This window comes from Aspergillus tanneri (genome assembly GCF_003426965.1).
Source record: "Aspergillus tanneri strain NIH1004 chromosome Unknown AapTan_3_pilon_pilon_pilon, whole genome shotgun sequence".
NCBI classification, from domain to species: domain Eukaryota; kingdom Fungi; phylum Ascomycota; class Eurotiomycetes; order Eurotiales; family Aspergillaceae; genus Aspergillus; species Aspergillus tanneri.
The window spans coordinates 4,655,243-4,669,344 of NW_022984630.1; positions in this window are offsets into that span (position 1 = coordinate 4,655,243).

Here is a 14,102-nt window from a genome sequence, read left to right on the forward strand (position 1 = left end):
CAACACAAGGAGGAAGTCGCTGATAAACCTACCTGGGAGGACTTTCGCAAGTTTCTACTACGCCAATTAAATAACCCTATTAACCTGCGAAGAGATGCGAGCCAACGCTACTATAATACCAGATAATAAGATTACTAAAACATACGGGAATTCGCAGCTTACCTTAACTAATAGGAAGTTCAGCTCCCAGAAGCATACACAGAAAATTAATGAAAGGATTACCTCCGGACAAGAGTTAAGTAAGACCTGCGACATAAAGCGCTTAAATACCCTAATAAACCAGAGATATATAAAGGCTATATTACCTATCTTTAAATAATTAAAGATTCCATACCGGGTCGACGCAAGGAAATATCGCAAGCGAAAAATAAGAGAAGCCAACACAGCTTAGCTATGCGGCACTGGATAATAACCCCAGGCAACATGGAAAGACAATAACCTTCTAGTTAACAGGGCCTAGACAAGCCATGGAGAGGCAATAATCGCGCCTTTAAAGGAAACTTTAATAGGTCCTAAGGTTATAAGCGACAGTAGTTGCATAACCCTGATATTAAATACTATATCTGCAGAGAAAAGGGATATATTACACCTTAATATCCTAAACATGCGAGAAGGAACAACAACCAGGTAAAAAAACTAGGTGGCCCAGTAATACAAGCAGCTGCGGCTCTGGGCCTAAAGAAGGAAAATCCAAAAGATAATACTATTAAGACTATGGTTAAGCTATAAATACAAGAGTGTACTATTCCAACTTGTGTGTTAATTAACTTAGGGTATTAGGCCCTTTTATTAGCTAAAGGTTCGCAGATACGCACCTCCCGGAGCCTGTAATAGGCCTGCGGAGGATAATAGCCCTAGATAGTTACTATATCTGTTGCTACGGACGCTACTACTTAGAACAACTACGCACCCTCCAACCCAACCCCCACATTTGGGGGGGTATTGGGTACTGATTCATACATCGTTTTATAGCCCTTTTCAAGCTTAGTCACTTCTCCACTTTTCTTGATACAACAGTCCAATCACGTTCCATGTTTTGATGAAAAAGACTGCGGGTTTCGTGTGAAAATTTTTTTTTCGTGTTCCCGCGCTCCCGAGCTCGGGCTGCCTGGAACCACCAACAACGCAGCTCCCGCGTTCTGCCTCCCGCCACCGCCACCTCCCGCAGAAGCCCCCAACACCAACCCCCAACACCGCAACGCTCGAACGGTCCCTGCGGAACACCCTACCTAGGAAAGGAAAGCTCTATAAGTCTACACTTATATCTACTCCCGCGCCTACTAGGGGGTTTAAAGAACTCCTAGATAAGCCTCTAACTGTTACATGTGATTGAAATTTTGAATCCTTGTGATACTTTTGGGCCGCTACTAGTTATAGTTCTCTAGGCCTCTATAACACCATCACTGTCCTGGAGAGGGATAAGAGGTGGGGACCTAGCTGCCCTGCATACCACAGCAGTTATTTTAGCCGGGTATTCTGCAAAAACAATAAAAACCGTGCTTTTAGTTTACCACTTCTCTTTAAAAAGGGGTGAGATTTTTTTCCTGCGTTTTACTCCACCAAAACAGGAAGCTTGGACTGCCCTGTAGAATTCACTAGTAGAAAGCCTAAGCTTACTTGCAAGAAGAAACTGTGAGCTGTATCCCCAGTACTACGGCTCCTAGCAATATCTTTCTAAAGCTGTTTAGCTTAGATAGGTATAGGAAAACTAGTGCTGGACCAGAGATATAGGGAACAGTGGAGTCGAGCTAGTACGCTTACGCTGGTTTTTCGAAGCTTCCCTTTAAAAGCTTTTGTGGTTTAGAGATTCCCTTTAAAATCTTTACTTACTAGCTAAATCCCTAGCTAGTAAAGTTTTAGGATCCTACCTGGTTTACTTTTCACCTGTTTATTTCTTTTTCTCCTTTTATTTTCCCTTGTCTATCAGAGAGAAGAATGGGGTCTTTTGAAGACCCAACCACCCCACCTAGGGACTCGTCACCCACTACTCGTCCATCGCAGCCACCAAGCCCTAAAAAAGGGACCAAAGGCAAAAGAAAACACTCGTTCATCAGCCCAAAGGCAAGACTTGAGTTTAGGCCTGATTCCAATTCTCCTCCTGAGAGCCCTAATTCCTTTGCGTCATTAAGTCAAATGTCTGAAGATGAAGAGGTGCTCCTTAATAAAAAGGAGATGGAAAAAGCTTTAGACAAAAACAAATAGAAAGTGATGCCAAACAAAGTTATATCCAAAAACTTGAGTCTGCAAAGATCTTACTGCAAGAGATCCACCATAGTTTAGCAAATGCTAAGATCCTTGAAGCTCTAGATATGCATCTGGAGGGCCTCTCAGCTATCCAAGACAAATTGCAAAATCCGGAAGCTAAAGGATCCCTGCTTTCCAAAGACAATCAACTTCAAAAACTCCAGAAAGAGGTTAACGCTATTAATCAAAAACTTGATAAAATAGCCTTAGCCTCTTCTCAACCAGAAACAAAAACTAGTAAAGCCTTCATACGCAGCAGCAGTCCAAAAGGAATAAAACCACAAGTAGTTATCCCAACCAAGAAACAAGATCAGCCAAAACGGGTAGAACAGGCCGCCTACAAAGGCAGTAGACTTATTCTAGAGGTTTCTGCAGAATTTCTGCAAGACCTAGACTCCTTAAAGCTCCGAAACCAAATCAACCACCAGTTCCAGATAAAAGAAAAGGTAGACAAACCTATAGTAAGGACAGCAAGCACTTCCTTTACTAAAAGGACCCTTATCCTCACCACAATGGACGGTATTCAGGCGCCTTATTTAATAGAGAAGCTGGATGTCTGGAAACCACTTATCCCCTATACTAGGTGGATGTTTGATGAACCATGGGCAAAAATAGTTATTCACATGGTCCCCACCAGGCCTTTTGAAACCCAAGAAGGCATGCAGATGCTCAAGGAAGAGATTGAAATCTTTAACCCAGGTTTAAAACTAATGAGGCCTCCAACATGGCTGACCCCAGAACATGTTCGCGAGACCAAAAATCACTCCTCTATTGTAGTGGACGTGCAGAATGAAGCCATGGCATCCAAGGCAATTAAAAATCAACTCTGTGTTGCAGGAGCTTTATGTAGAGCTACTAAATATATAGAGAAAACTGCCCAATGCCAAAATGCCAAGGATACAAGCATATTGCCAAATACTGCAAGAATAATCCAAAATGTGCTATTTGCGCAGAAAGGCATGAAACCCAATACCATGAATGTTCCACATGCGAAGTAAAAAAAGCCAGGAATGTCCCCACACACAGGTTAAATGCGCTAATTGCAGTCAAGCCCACAGAGCAGATAGCAAAAACTGCAAGGAATGGGAAAAAGTCAAACCAAAACCAAGGCCTAGGCCTACAGAAAGACCAATCCCAAACAGTAGCATGGAATTAGATTACTAATGAATCAGAAAAACACTGATTTAGGAATCTATTTCCTGCAAAATAATACTGGACGCAATCAGAATGCTATGTTATCTTGCCTAGAAATAGGCCTAGAGCTTAATATTGACTTTATTATTCTCCAGGAACCATGGATATCGCCTGATAATAGCTTTACTATATCCCACCCAGCATATACTCCTATCCTTCCTGAACAAACCAAGGTTAGACCTAGAGTAGCAATCTACCACAGAAAGTTATCGAGGTTTAACTATTGCCAAAGGAACGATATTAGCACTGATAGTGATCTGCTAGTAATAGATATTTTAGGAGCAGGAATTCAAGATCTGCAGCTAATAAATATATATAACGAGCAATCACTAGAGGAAGGTGCTGAGTGGACAATAGAAAGAGCCCTAGCTAGGATCACCCCCTCCGCACATGCACTAATAGGAGGGGACTTTAATGCACACCATAGCTGGTGGAATTCAAAGACGCTATCACCTACCAGAGCTGATACTTTGATTAAATGGCTTGAAGAACATCAATGTGAACTGCTAAATAAGCCTGACCTGCAAACATGCTATAGAAAAGGAATGAAGAATATCTCTGTTATTGACTTAACCTTTATTACCAAAGGTCTAAATCGGTATAGAGTTAATTGGGAGATTGACCAAGAGCTTGCCTCAGGATCGGACCACGAAATCCTGCTTTATTCTGTTGAAGTGAAAACGCAAGAAATCGCAAACCCCTGGCTAGTTTACCATATAACCTGAAAAAGGCGAATTGGGCGCTATTTAGCGAAAGACTCCTTAAGCTAGACCAAGAATTTAGACAGGGAAGCTTAAATAGTGACATAGAGCTAGAAACTGCAGCTCTAAATCTCCAACAAATAATACAGATGGCTGCAGATACAAGTATTCCAAGAAGAAAACCATCTGCCCAGTCAAAAGCATGGTGGTCAGAGGAACTCAAAAACTGAGAAAACAGCTTGGAAAAGCTAGAAAGCTTTGGAAAAATAACCCTTGTACAGAGCTCTACGAGAATCTTTTAGAGATTAAAAATCAATATTTCCAGGAGATCAAGCAAGCTAAATCAGCATGCTGGAATAAATTCCTGGAAGAAGCTCGGAATAAGGAGATTTTTTAAAGCTTTTAGCTATACTAAAAAAGAGATCTATCCAAAACTGCCCATCTTGACCTATTCTGTGGGAAATCAAGAAAAGCAAGCAATCTCTTTTCAAGATAAATGCCATGCATTTCTTTCCACCTTGTTCCAAAACCCCGGAGGCTGAGCCCATTGAGTGGCCAACCAACCAGGCAGAATCAACCAACTGGCCAGAAACCAGCGAAAATGAAGTATACACTGCTATCTTTTAGTAGTTCTACTAAAAGGCCCCGGGACCCGATGACATTTCATTTTTAATTATTCATAAGGCTTACCAAAACATTGCTCCAAGATTCCTTGAGCTTTATAAAGCCCTAATTAAAATGGTTATCATCCCAGATGCTGGAAAACTGCCAAACGGGTTATCCTTAAAAAATCGGCGTCTGCCAAAAGGGATTACTCCAAGCCAAAGGCCTACAGAGTTATTTCCCTGCTTAACTGCCTAGGCAAGGTAGTAGAGAAGATTATTGCAACTAGGCTATCTTATCTAGCTGAACTCCCGCAATCAATCCTTTACCATGACCAAATGGGGGGAAGAAAAAGAAAATCAGCAATTATATAGCACTATCCTAGTCCAGACATAGAGGTGGCAAAACATATAAAATGGTTACTACAGCTCTTTTTATAGATGTAAGGAGCTTTGACCATGTATCACCAACCAGCTACTTAGAATATGCTAATAGGTCTTCCACATAACCTGATCCGTGGATCAAACCTGATCCGGTGGATCAAATCCTTTATGTCGGACAGGAAAGTGTTCCTAGCTTTTGACGGTGAAACCAGCAACGAGACCCCAGTGCAAGTAGGGATCCCCCAGGGATCACCTATATCACCTATCTTGTTCCTATATATATTAGAGAGCTCTTTCAGCTTGAAATGTATGAGGAACTAGATAGTGATACAAGGAAAGCCTTTGAAATACCCGAAAGCTAGCTATATGGATGATATATGCCTACTATAGCTCTAATAGCCTAGAGAATAACTGCAGGCAAATAGAGCTGGTAGCCAAGCCATGTTTAAAAAAGGAGCCAAAGACCATATCCAGTTTGACCAGGATAAAATACGTATTCACTTTAGCTCTAAACAACCAGACCAAGAAAACCAAGACACCCAGGTTAAACTAGATAATAATATTATAGTTAAACCAAGCCCTATGGTAAAATGGCTAGGAATCTACATAGATTCTAAACTCCTTTTTAAAGAACACGTGCAAATACGAGTTGCAGCTGCAACTAGGGCATTTCACCAAATAGAGGCTCTCAAATACAGAAAAGGGGCTAAGCTTCCAAGCCATAAGACAACTTTATATTGCTTGTGTTTCCTCCATTGCAGATTATGGAGTCCCTTTATGGTGGAAAGGCCAACAGTATTTGGTAGACCACTACCAAAACTGCAAAACACAGCTCTGAGAAAGATTCTAGGGACTTTTAAAACATCGCCTGTACAGGCCATGGAAATAGAAGCATCCCTACCCCCTCCGTTGGTTAGATTTAATACGAAATCTGCAGAAACTAGTACTTAGAACTGCTTATTTTTAAAATCCCATGCAATTAAAGCAGACTCCCCACCACATTTATACTAAACCCGGGGAATTCTCCATTGACCAATCAAGGTTTTGGATTGGAACGAGAAACCTAGATTACTAGATGCAGAAGACCCTGAATACCACCCTAGAGAGAGAAAGAGAAAATACCCTAGCCAGTTAATCCGACTGCTAGCACTATTCTCCTTTAAGACGTGGAAAGGCACCTTTAGACGCTAGATCAAACCCTACCGCCCTGGTCCCAACTGTTAAACCAAGTAGTAGATATATCTATATCTAGCAAACCGAAAGAGCAAGCAGCCCAGGAACACAAGACGCTAATATCTCAATGGCTTGCTAATAGGGACGAACCACAAAATTATTTCTATTCAGATGGATCCCAGCTGCAGAGTGGTCAAAACGGAGCAGGAATTTTCCTCCTAGAGAATAATCCTAAAATCAAAAGGTTGGGCGTGGAATCTAGGTCATGAATAAGGTCTACGATGGGAGTATTTCTATCAAAAAGATTAAAACAAGCATTTAAGGCTATTCAAATTCCAACTTTAGATATCTACATCTTTTCGGACAGTCAAGCAGCCCTAAAAAGGCTTCAATCAGCAGACACCAGCTATGAACCATACCAAAGAACCTTTAAATGGGCAACTAGAATTAAGGAAAAGAATATCAATATTCATATCCAATGGGTTCCAGGCCATCAGGGTAATTTTTGGTAATGCCAAAGCTGACGAAGCAGCGAAATATGGCGCAGAATGGACAAGTAAATATTACAAATGTCCTATTTCAGTTAGCCATCTCAAACGAGAGCTCCAAGCGAAATGCCTTGAGGATTGGGATAAAGCATGGGAAAATGCTAGGAAAAGTGATCAATATAGGGGCTTTAATTCCATAGCTTCATGGAAACCAAGCCCCTAAAGCTTCCCAAGCAGACCTGGTCAACCATTATCCAGCTAAAGCTAGGGCATGGGTATTTTAGATCCTATCTAGTTCGAACACCTAACTATGATAGTGATATATGCACATCATGCCGCAGCAACAAGCGCCAAACTCCGCACCACCTACTGTTTCAGTGCCAGGCATTTAGGGATATTAGAAAAGGGTCTATAGAGACCCTAGACAAAAAGACCGAAATCTGCCTTATCTGTTTACAAAGAAAGCAGGGCAAGAGCAACTGGTTAAATTCTTAAAGGAAACCGGGATCGCCACTAGAAAGTGGCTCCTGGATCCCTAAAAAAAAAAAAAAAAAAAAAAAAATCAAAAACAAAAAAAAAAAAGGAAAAACAGCAAAAAGAATTGGAATTTCGCATGGTTTAACCCCTTTTATAAGGTCCTCCCCACTCCTAGAATGTCATACTGCTTATTCATGTTTGATTCTACCCACTATGTACGTATCTGTTTGTTAGTTCAAATCCTACCACCCAGGGGTGGTAGGTAGAGCATGCATAGTCTCTGACTGAAAAATGCTCTATAATATGGAAGAATAATAATAATAAATAATAATAATAATAGCTACGGACGCTACAGGCTGAGGGCAACTACCTAAGATTGCCATAGTGTTCATAGAACAATTAAAAGAATATTTAATATGGTTGATATAGACTATTATAATATAATTCTAGGATACCCTTGGTTAAGAGAGGCAAACCCAAACGTCGACTGGGAACTAGGAATATAGGAATACTGGAAAATACCTCCGGAGAAAGAAGTTAAAATAATTAACAAAGCAGAGGTAAATCGCACTTTAAAAAAAGGAAAACAAGTCTACGCAGTGTATATATCCACAACCGAGAATAACTAGGTTAAAATCCGTGTGGGTTCTGCAACAGTTGGTAAAGGAGTGCAAATACCTGCAATTTACAAGGAGTTTAAAAATATTTTTTTAAAGGAAAATACAGGGATTCTACCTGCGCATGCAGACCATAACTATATAATTAATATATAACCGGGAAAGGAACCCTATACTAACTAATTTACCCCTTGTCTAAAAGTGAGCTTGCAGTACTGCGCAGATATATTAAGGCAGTGCTAGAAAAGGGATAAATTTATTTTTAAAAAAGCCCAGCTGGCGCACCTATTATTTTTATACCGAAGTCCGACGGAACACTGCGACTCTGTGTGGATTACCGCGGTTTAAATAAGATTACTGTTAAAAATTATTACCCCTTACCACTTGTTAGCGAGACTATAGATTGCTTGGCTGGTGCTAAAATATATACTAAACTTAACCTAAGAGACATGTATCACCGCATTTAAATTAAAAAGGGGAATAAATAGAAAACTGTATTTTATATAAAATATAGTTATTTTAAATATACTATTATACTATTTAGGCTAGCCAACACCCTAGCTACTTTCTAGTCCTATATTAATCGCGTATTAAGCAACCTACTAGACTATTACTGTGTTGTTTATCTAGATAATATTTTTATATACTTGTAAAATAAGGAGGAACATGTTAAGCATGTTACTATAATCTTAAAAAACTATAATAATTTAGGCTATACACCAAGCTAAGCAAATGCTTATTTTATATAAAAGTATAAAATACCTAGGATTTATTATCACGCCTTCGGGCATCTAGATAAAGGAAAGCTGTGTGGCTACTATCTAGGCTTGGCCGGAGCCAACAACCATGTAAGAGATTATAATATTCCTGGGATTTACAAATTTTTACAGGTGTTTTATTAAGGATTATTCCTGTATTACATTACCGCTGACCCAGCTTACCCAAGGGGAGTAAGGGGGAGGAGTAAAAGGTAATAGTTCTTAAACCAGCGCCTTAAGCTGCCTAAGAATGCAAAAGTTGTATTTAATAAACTAAAAAGTGCATTTTTAAGCGCACTATTGCTATTTTATTATAACCCTAGGAATAGGACCAGGGTAGAGACAGATGCGTCTGGTTTTGCTATAAGTATAATAATTTTCTAATTACAGGATAATAATAAGTGGCATCCTATAGTATTTTTTCTTATAAAAGATAACTAATTCTAAACGCAGGTATAATACGCATAACCAAGAGTTGTTAGTAATTATTAAAGTATTTAAAGTTTGGTAATATTACCTCGAAGGAAGCGGGGAGCTAATAGTGGTAAAGTCTAACTATACTAACCTAAGCAGTTTTATGCGGCCCATATTAAAGCGGCTTAATAAATGTTAGGCGAGATAGGTTAAGTTACTAAGTATATTTAATTTTTATATTAAGCACTAACCTAGGGTAAAAAAACCCTGCAGATGCGCTAAGTAGAAGGCTAGATTATTTACTAAGTATAAATAAAGTAAGTAATGCGTTACTATTTCCTATATTATAATTAAAGTTAAAATTAGCTATAGGCAAAAGTTATTGGGATAATATACCTAATAAGTTAAAAACCACATGGGCGGGAATAATAGCACTGGACACTAAAGGCAGGTTTAAATAATTAAATAAAATAAGCTTTAATATATATATCTTTATAGGGAGTATATATACCCATGTGGATAAAAACACACCTGTAAATAAGGACTATGCTACTGGTGTTACCAGAATTCTAAATACCTGGGTGCCACGGATCTATGTCCGCAAGGTTATTAGATCTGAATTAGCTTACTCCAGTATTAAGGAGTCTATAGTGGACTATTTGTGCAAATTACACCAAGAGAATCGCGAGGTACGTGATATTAAGTAAAAAGTTAATTACAAGCTAGGGGACTATAACAGTCCGGCCTGGGGAATTGGTAAAAATAGCCTACTTAGGTACCAAGGTCGCGTTTATATGCCCAGAATTCCTGCGGTAATATATAAAATTATAAAAGTAAATTATAATAATCCTTAAAAAGGATATTTTAGAGGAAAACGCACCTTAGAAACTGTTAAATACAAATATTATTAGCATAGTATGCGTGGCGATGTGCTGGATTATATAAAAACCTATAATATTTATTAAAAAATTTAAGTACATAGACATGTACCTTATAGCAAGCTAGAGCCTTTACTAATACTAAAGCAGCCTGGGAAAGTACTAACTCTTAATTTTATTACTAGACTACCGCCCAGTTTACCGAGTATATTTATTAGCCCAGGGGCACAGAGAGTTATAATATAATATTAGTAGTTATAAATACCCTAATAAAGTTTGCACTTTATATTTTTTATAATAAAAATATCTCGGCGCCAGAACTCGCATATTTAGTTTATTAAAAGGTGGTACCCATGTTTGGTAATCCAAAGTAATAAGTGTTGGACAGGGGCTTGCTTTTACTAGTAGCTACTGTTAAACTGTGCTATTACCTAGGATTAAAGCAAAAACTTTTACTTATTTTATCGCAGACAGATAGTTAGACAGAAACTAAAACTAAATATTAAAGTATTACCTACAAGCCTATGCAAGTTTTTTTTACAAGATAATTAGGTTAACTAGCTGCTAATAGCACAAGTTATATATAATACTGCAATTTATTTATCTACAAAAACAAGCCCACATAAAGTATTAATAGGCTTTGTCCCTAGCCTAAGAATTAATATTAATCCTAATCCCACTAGCTATATACCAGCAGTGTTGGAGTGTGCAACACAGCTTAAAAAAAAAAAAATAATCCTTAGTTAAGGATATGCTTGAAAAGGCGCAAAAAGCTATAGCAAGGTAATATAATAAGTATTAGATCAACAAACAATTTAAGATTAGTAATTAAGTTATACTACAGGCGAAAAATATTTTTATAGTGCAACCTAATATAAAATTAGACTACTACTAGCTAGGTCTATTTTTTATTATTAATACATGGGGAAACTAATTATACAAGCTTTAACTACCACTAAAATATTACTATCTGCATCCTGTTTTCCACGTGTTTTTGTTAGAGCTATATTATAAACAACCAGGTTAATGGAGCCGACCCCCGCCAATACTAATTAATAGCAAAGAGGAGTGGGAAGTCGATTAAATTCTAGAGGAAAAACACAACAAGAGTGGTAATATAAGCTATCTAGTGCGATGGAAGGGCTATCCACCTAATAATAATACCTGGGAACCAAGATCGCATGTCAAAGACACTAAAGCCCTGGATATCTGGCTTACTAATATAGTATTTGTTACCCGACAACGTACACGCTACATGGCTAAGGGAAAATAGTATTTTATTTAACTAAAATAAGATAGCGCAACAGCCCAATAATACTAACCTCCTACCCAAAGAGACAACTTAACCCTTAAAGGGGGAAAGGACCGCATTAACAAAACAACCCAGGCGACTAGGAGTCGCAGGAACAGGAGCCATGGGCAAATACAATGGAGTGTGTTCAGGGACAGGTATAGATATACTACTATTTATATATAGTATTTAAGGTTTTTGAACTACATGTCTATACTCCCTTACCAGCCCAGCCGCCCTCTCCTGCGCAGCAGGGTAATAAGACTGGGGAAGTCTAATAAACATGCGATGTTTAGTAACTATAAAAATAGCCAAAGGACCAGCGGCAACCTCTGGAGCGACACAAGGGTGTTGCTGGCCAGTACAATAAACATAGTTTAAATAACCTGGTAAGAAAACACACGCTGACGTAGCATCTTGCTTTAAACAAACAAGGTAATAGTGGCACCAAGAACTACCCCCCTAGGCCAAAGGCAAACTATTTGTATCAACATGGACCGGCGCAGGGGTAGTCTGCACCTGGACAACCAAAGCCGCCGATGGAGACAAAGGGGGTAATAAAACTTTTATATAAATTAGCAATATTACCTTATATAAACGCACCGGACTTACCAGACATGTCCGGAGAGGGCGATTCGACTCTGTCCAGCTCTGCCAAAGCAGGAGAGGATGGAAATCCCTTCTATTCCAGTAAAACCAAGCGGGGCGCAGGTGTGAAAACAACATTATCTTTAAAGGATAAACAAGGACGAACTCCACGGAGAAGGCAACAGCGTTGTAGGGCGGATTCTCCTAATAAAGGCAATAAAGCTTTGCAGCAAGCTATCTGCGAAAATACCTATATTAGTAAGCTCAAAACATGCGAGAAAGCGCTGGAGAAGCTGTTACCCTTATTAGCTAAGGCAGAAAAGTGCGCACGTACCGCAAGAAGTTTAGTAGTTTAAAAAAAAAAAAGGAAAAAAAAAAGAAAAGAGAGAGAGGAAGCAAAAAGCTTAGATTTAATAAAAAACTAAGCTTAAACGGCGAAAAACTGCAGTAAATAAAGTAGAACTATTACTATAAAGTAACTACCTGCGAAAACATACCTATACTTACCCAAGCTCCAAGAATCGTACAAACATCGATCACCGCACAAACTATTATAGGAAGGACTTAAGGGATTGGATTATAATATATTACCATTATAACGCATATATTCATACTATAGTCTTTAAGGCTTCGAGGGCGAAGCCTCTTGGAGGGGAAGATAGTGTTAGGAGCGCTCGGAAGCGCGATAGCTAGATCCTTAGCTAAGATGCTTAGTCAGGTGCGAAGTGTTTATATTCGCACCCGCGGGCCTGAACTCCTGAAGGCCAGCGATTAGTTCTGCAATATACGTGGTCCTATCTTCTCTCCCATAGAGACACTCCCTTTCGCACCGTAGCGCCCCATTCAGCTCGTTACCAACCCCCACGCATAACACCGTAACACAAAGGTACGGAGCGGAATGTGTCAACGCTTACTGTCTTAATATTCGTTGTAAGCAGCCTAGCATGTTCCCAATAATTTATCTTTAGCATGCTGATACATCGTATGTTGTATGGCTGCCTTGTTATTTTTTCAAGCTGCTGTTGAGTTAGCCCCTGAATGTGATCTATCTACTATCGTCAGATCACTGCCGGACTAGGATGTCCGAAGGTGCCCTAGGCATCCTGGTTTCTCAATATATACTATACTTTCTCCCGCTGGGATAAAAAATCCCGGCGACTGAGTTTTTATTGCATTCTGTCAGAATAAAGCTAGTCCATATTGGGACATCATGTGAAATATATATATGCCCAATACCCCTTATAGGGGATTGGGCAGATAATCCTTCTGAGTACAATCAATTCAGACCTCCCACTATGTCACGGCAAGGTCAAGACCAAGTCGTGGGCCCGGGGCCCACGACTTCGAAGAGATCCCAGATCACCTGACTTCCAGCCCTAGCCCTATTCAATCACGTGATCACAATCCTACACCTCACTCCCAGCAACACCTCTTCAGATAGCTCCTCAAGTTAGTTGTTTCGAATATGAGTCGCCCTATGTTCTGAATAGATCTTGTTTTATTTAATCTAGGTTTAGGACTGTGACATAATAACTAACTTTACCCTCAGTTACCCTTATTTACACTCCTACTGCCCTCTCCCGGTTGCGTACCAAGGATCTGCATGCCAAGGTCATACCACGGGCACGGGAGCCAACAAACCTTATTCCGAACCAGAAAGAACTAAGAACGTTGATTACGAATCAGATGGAAATGGCCAGAGATAATAGTGGAGCAGCCAAGCCACTAGACACCGAACAAATCTACTACTGGCTTACCAGACTGTGGGAGACAGCCGACGATAAACAGACTCAGGAAGGAAGTGTTAGTAGAGAGGAATTTATCCAATACTATAGTAATAATCCCGAATGTCTTTATAAGGTGATCCACTGATAGATGCAAACCTATAAAAAACAAGACAATTATTATAGCGGAAATATAATCTAGCTTACTAAGAAAATAAACACGCTCTAGACCGAAGTGGAAGGATTAAATATAACTATCTAGTAAAAGAATAAAGCTATCAGGGACCTGGTAGCTAAAAAAAACCAATACAAGGACTAGTTTGCTGTCCTGGCACTCTAATAATTAGGACAAGGATCAGGGCAGAGAGATTCTCCAGCTCCTGAATTAAACAGAAAGACTGCTAAATTGCCTGATCCCCCTATCCTAACTAATAAAAAGGAACCCAAGTTTAATAAATAGTATCAAGGTGTGACTAATAAATTAAAAGCTAATATAAATTACTATCCGACCCCTGAACTATGCCGCGCCTATGTCTTAACCCGCGTGGGAGGCAGAGCTTCTGATTATA